Source organism: Protobothrops mucrosquamatus, unplaced genomic scaffold, assembly GCF_001527695.2.
Source record: "Protobothrops mucrosquamatus isolate PMUCROS unplaced genomic scaffold, P.Mucros_1.0 scaffold_235, whole genome shotgun sequence".
NCBI lineage: Eukaryota > Metazoa > Chordata > Lepidosauria > Squamata > Viperidae > Protobothrops > Protobothrops mucrosquamatus.
In genome coordinates, this window is record NW_015386311.1 from 302,096 (window position 1) to 308,443 (window position 6,348).

Here is a 6,348-nt window from a genome sequence, read left to right on the forward strand (position 1 = left end):
TGCCTACTTTTCCCCCCTTTCTCTACAAATCTGCCTTCTTCTTTTTTTTTTAAAGAAGGCAGCTGGCAGGAATGATAGAAAGAAACCAAGCCCCGTTATTGGAGCATCTCCAAACAGTCCTTTCTGTGACACTATGGGTTACACATTTATAGGAAGAAGACAAAGATGCTGAGACTCTGAACTCGTTGAAGTTGGAGCATACATACCGTTTGTACTGCCTGCTCAAATGTCTTGGGGAACTCTACAAGTAAAGTATAGGCTCATATGCTTCCACTAGCTCTAACAGTCTGAAGGATGAAAGTCTGCTCTCTTCAAGCACAACTGTTGCATATGCTACTGATATTTTGTCCATCTGGTAGATTAATAGCTTCTATGGAGAAGCCCTCTCATGCTGAACAAAGTATGGCCTTGCTGGATCTAGTTAGGATTCTTTCCATCTAACAATGCACTGTACCTCTTAGCTTCTTTGTTGACTTCAGGATCTATCACTCAAGACCACTGCCTCTGCTTATGGAGATTTTGTGACTAACAGACATTACAAATCATTCCTTCATGTCTTTGTCTAATGTTTTTTGAGAGCACAAGGTTTGTGCCGTTTGCTCTGTGAAAAAACAGGATCCAAATGGAATTTATGATGGAAATCACTAGGGGGGTTGGCAAGGATTGGTGAGAAAGCTTCAGGGAACGTCCTATCAAATGAGCAAAGGGCATTTTGTTCCTTCCTATTTACAATGAGGGGACAATAATGAACCTGCACCTGATCTCAACACTGCCAAACAGGGTGGACAGTAGATGGACCGACTGCACTTCTTCACCAGAATTTGCAGTTTACAGAAATGGATTGTTGGATTGTTATGACATTCACCCAAAGCTTTCTTATAGCTGACAGCTTCCACAGGGGGCAGACAGAAATAGACTTGGAATGATTTCTTCTTTAGTTATCATCACAAACAGGATATGACATTTAGGAGTTAAAGAAGCTGAAAAAGAACTAAAGCCACTCAGATCTTAAGAGCCCCATGATTTGCTTTAGTTTATCTTAGGAGATCAATAATCAAATTATTCTTTAGCCATTTCAGTTTCTTAGAAAATTGTAGGTTTAATTCGCATGACAATTCTAAAGAAGCCATAAGGTGATTTTATCACCCTCCTCGATGTTTACCAGATAAAACTGGACTGGGGATGAATTCAGACTTGCAGAATATCACTGTATATCTTAGCTACTATTCTACCCCCAGATCCACCAATTGAAGCTTAATTCCAAACATATACACTTAGATTAGAAAATCCAGAGCCCTCAAGTTGTTTTGAGTACCAGTGTCAGACTGCTTCAGTTTTTTGGGATTTTTTTTGCACAAAACTACTCCAATCCATTTTATCAACTTGATTTCCTCCAAATTTATTGAGATTGCTACTCCCAGAATTTCTAATCAGTTTTCTGGAAGTTGCCATCCAACATGTCTGGATGGCATCAAGTTGGGGAAGGCACTCCAAAGTTTTATCATTTTAGTAATGTAACAGGAGGGGGTTGTGTGAAAGATGTTTTTTTTTAGTGCCTTCAAGACAGTTTTGATTCCTGGCAACCCCTTAGACAAATTCCTGCAGTTTTCTTTGCAAGATTTTTGGGAAGAGGTTTGCCATTGCATCCTTCCTAGGGCTGAGAGAGATTGGCCCAAGGTCACTAAGGTGGGACTGGAAACACAATCTCCTGATTTCTAGCCTGATGCCTTAATCACATCAAACTGGCTTTGGAAATTACTATTATTCAATGTTTGAAGTTCCAAAATACTGCATATTCCCTTATGCAGAACAGTACACTGGGATTAAGCAGATCCTGACCACACCTCATTGGTGTCCTGTCATCCCAGGTGAGTTGAGAAGTCATTCCATGCTCTACTGATATGCAATACTGTGTTACTTTATAAGGCATCAAACTAATTGTGTATTGAATCAGCTTTCCCTTCCAACTAGTGTCAGCTACCTTGTGTTTGGGCAGTTTTTCCCAGCCCTGATGTCCTTAAATCATCTAGGCCCAAATCCTTCTGCACATGCTCAGGTATATGGTGTTGCCAAAGGTAAACACCTTCTTGAAGCTGGTGATTTCATGAACATATCCATCTACAGTAGTTTTCTATTTTTTCTGCTCCCCCAATGTAGCCTATAGCTTTAATATTGCTTGATGTGCTCCATTCAAACATCAATCAAGCCCACTCTGCTTAGCTTTTCAAGATCAGCTGAGGTCAACTAAGGGCTCCTAAGGATAGATCTCCTTTAGTTCAACTGTATTATGGAAATTTGCTTACAATTCTAATATGTTTTTTGAAGAATTATATAACTCCTCAGAATTGTTGGGAAGACATTGGTAAAGGACATACAGTAGTAGTAAATATTGTTCTTGCTTTTAAAAAGTAGAAGGACAGTTTGGAGAAACACTTATTTATGATGAACACAAATACATTTTGTAGAGTCATCTCTTTGTCAGCATGTAAAGGACAGCCAAAGTAATCCCTGCTAAAAAGGGCTCAAGTCAGATTCTTACTGGAAATAAGCCAATTTACTGCTAATCTACCATCATTTATAGGCTGCTGCTTAAGATCTTTTATGACAGATACAAAAACAAACCCCCTGCCAGCACATAGTCAGTGTCTAAGTATTGTAATGTTTGCCAAACACGAACCTGTTATGCTATGTAATTTATTATAATGATGGGCTGAATAATTTTTCTTTAAATTATTGTGTATATAATATTGATTCCATGAAATCATAACATTTTATATGAACAATGTAAATTACAAGACTGCTTCTCCAACTGCAGCAATGTTTTATGTATCAAGGTTGGAGGAAGTTATTTTTGATGCAGATTTACTACATGCCATCTTCTAGGACAGTATATTAATTTTCATCGACTACTGCCTTCCAATGGAAACAGCTGTATTTCTTTATTCATGTTTTAAAAAAATAAATACAAAAATCTTTTCTAACCATTCACAAACAGATGTTGTTTCTAAGATGAAAGCAAATCAATTAATGTCAAATACAGGGATTTCAGTTCCTTTATATTTCTTTACTGTTAGTCAGTGTAGCATAGTGGAATTATGCAGAAATGAGTTGGATTCATACATATTAAGACTACTTAATTTAGCCATGGTGTTCCAAACAAACCACAGTTGGCTGGAGGCATCCATGGTCAAATCAAAAACATTTTATGGGATAACAAAGTGAGTTGCTCAGCATGTATAAAATGAAGCATAAACTTAAAAAGATCATTTGTGTAATTTACATGTATACATACTCATGTTATTCAAGGCTGTAACATTTGAAATATGTAAACTATACATTCAAAGGTTTTAGGTTAAAAGTCTCAACTGGAATTCTAGTTGATTTCTTGTTTATAAAAAAAAATATGTCACCAATGCTCCAAATAATCAGGTAATAGGTTTTGCAAGCTCTTTCATGGTGTTTTTAATACTAAAGCTGAAGATTCATCACACATTTGCTGTGTTGGAGCACTAGATCCAAATTCTTGTTGTAACACAGACCTGTCTCATTTAAAAGATTTCTCCCTTCATACAATTGATTTTTTCATGGGCAGATTTATAGTGTTTCAGTCAGTTAAAAATCATATGTGGAAGTCTGAGATCCATCTAAGATTTTTAACAGCCTGCAATTGGAATGTGCGTTCAGTCACTCATGCATTGATTACTGCAATGTGCTGTATGTGGGGCTACCCTTGAAGAATATCCAGAAGCTACAATTGGTTCAGAACACAACACAGACAGTTGTGGAGGCCCCTAGTGTAGCTCATGTAACACCACTGTTACCCAAGCTGCATTGGTTGCCCATCTGCTTTCGGGTCTAATTCAAGGTGTTGGTTATTCCCCTTAAAGCCCTTTATGGCATGAGTCCAGGATATCTGAGTAACTTTCTTGCCCTGATGGGAGCGGCCTGCCTCACTTCTTCTGCCAGAAGGGGCCTACTACAGACCCTATTGGCTAAGAAATTTCAGCTGGCAAGGTCTAGGAGAAGAGCCTTCTCTGCTGTGGCTCCTGCCCTGTGGATCATCTTGTTGCCAGAGGTGAGAGCCTCACCCACCTTTCTGATCTTCTAGAAGGGCCTTTAAGCCTGACTTTGCCAGTTAGCATGGGGCCTCAGTGCTTTAGTTGGCTGGTGCAGGGACAGAGAAGCACCATCTCCGCTCCATTTGAGCCTCCGGCTTTTAATCTATATTTGGTTTTTTAAATTTAAATTGTTCCTATGTTTATAATTGTTTTTATATTTCTATTTTATTACATTGTATGCTGCTCAGAGTCATTTGTATAGTGAGATAAGCAGCATATAAAATAAATACATAAATACATAAAATGTATGGGGCTAATTTCTTCAAACTGAGCTAGAACCACTAGATTACAAACGACCACGACTGAGCCCAAAATTTATGTTGCTAAGTGAGACAGTTGTTAAGTGAATTTTGCCCCATTTTACGACTTTTCTTGCCACAATTGTTAAGTGAATCACTGCAGTTAAGATAGTAACATGTTGTTAAGTGAATCTGGCTTCTCCATTGATTTGTTAGGTTACAAAAGCTGATCGTGTAACTCTGGGACACTGCAACTGCCATAAATATGACCCAGTTGCCAAGCATCTGAGTTTGGATCCCATGCTCACAGGGGTGCTGCAATGGTTGTAAGTGTGAAAAATGGTCATAAGTCACTTTTTTCAGTGCCTTTGTAACTTCGAATGGTCACTAAACAAATGCTTGTAAGTCAAGGACTACCTGTATTAGCATTTATATTCTGTTCAAATTCAGCAGAATAAGTAATTTCTAATTTAAAGCTCACCCTAGCCTTAAAACTCAAATTGCTCTGGATCCATATAGCCATCTAATATAGAGGCCTCCAGAAGTTTTGATGTATAGCTCCCACAGTTTCTTGCCATTGGCTATACCAGCTGGAACCATTGGAATATGAAGCCCAAAACTTCATGTCTCTGTCCCTGAGAATAACATAATCTTTAAAACAATATTGTATTACAAATGACACACTGAGAGTAGTTATAATTTTATCTACAATTACCTTCTGAAGTAAAAGTCTGAATTATAGATTCTTGAGTTCAATTACTAAGTCACTTGACTGCTTGAGTGACAATCGCACTTCATATTTTGAATTCTTTTTAATAAGTAATTCCATTCTCCTACTTAAAGTAGTGGTGTTGGAAAATACTGGAAATCATTTTCTTGCCTCAGGGAATGGTTTATGTTGATTGATAGGGATCCACAGATTTGGATCTGACTGATTTCACCCAAATATCTCCTGTAGGTCATCTTTAATTCTCAGGAATAAAAATCGGATATAATAATTTTCATTTTCAAAAGCATTCATCCTCACGTAGCATCATAACCTAACCTTCAAAAATGCTGTCCAAAACTAAATAGATTTTCTGTCCATCCTAATTCTCTGTAGGTTAAATGAGTGACGCCAAAGGCAGGACAGAGCCACTAAAGCACAAAAGAAAGATAAAGTGAAAGTTAATTTGTTACTGGTTGTAAAAGTGAAGAAATAGCTTGAAGATTAGGAAAGACTATAAACAACTCCTCCTACTCCATTACTGCCTCTGGTCACGAGACCTTCGTGTGTTGACCAGCATCTGTCAGTCAGGGAAGAGGGACAAAGAAGGATACAGGTCTAAAAGGAAGAGAACAAAGAGCCTTTCCACATAATGTTTTGCTATCAATACTATAGTGATGCTGCACTTGTGGGTTCTCATGATCTTATCCTTGCTGAGCAGCTAAATTGATGTTTTTCTGGCTAAGTGGCTTAAGATTTCAGCTTGTCTCACATGAAGCCTCAGTGCTGTGGGCAGCCAATGCTTTTATGCTTTGATTTGCTCTGTGAAAACAGTTTTGCAATGCCAAGATGGGAGTAGCAATTTGTAGGAGGCTAATTTCAGCTTTTCCTGATTGGCCACCTGGAGGAAGTGTTGGTGAGCTCTGATGAATGCTTCAGTAGAGACAATTATGGGCCATTGCAAACAATATCTAAGGCAGGGGTCTTCAAACTTGTCCCTTTTATGATTTGTGGACTTCAACTCCCAGAATTCCTCAGCCAGCGTGCCTGGCTGAGGAATTCTGGGAATTGAAGTCCACTAGTCATAAAAGGGCCAAGTTTGAAGACCCCTGATTTAAGGGATTGGATAGTAGTATTTGGATGGGCTGTGGCAAATTTTCAGGCATAGTTCTATTAATTGGTTGCCTAGTAATAATGGGTCCTGAAAGACCAAGCAGTAAAAAAGTTATTGTAATTTTTCAGGAGGGAATAGAAAAAGAAAATTTTCTAGAAGTGGAAGTTTTTT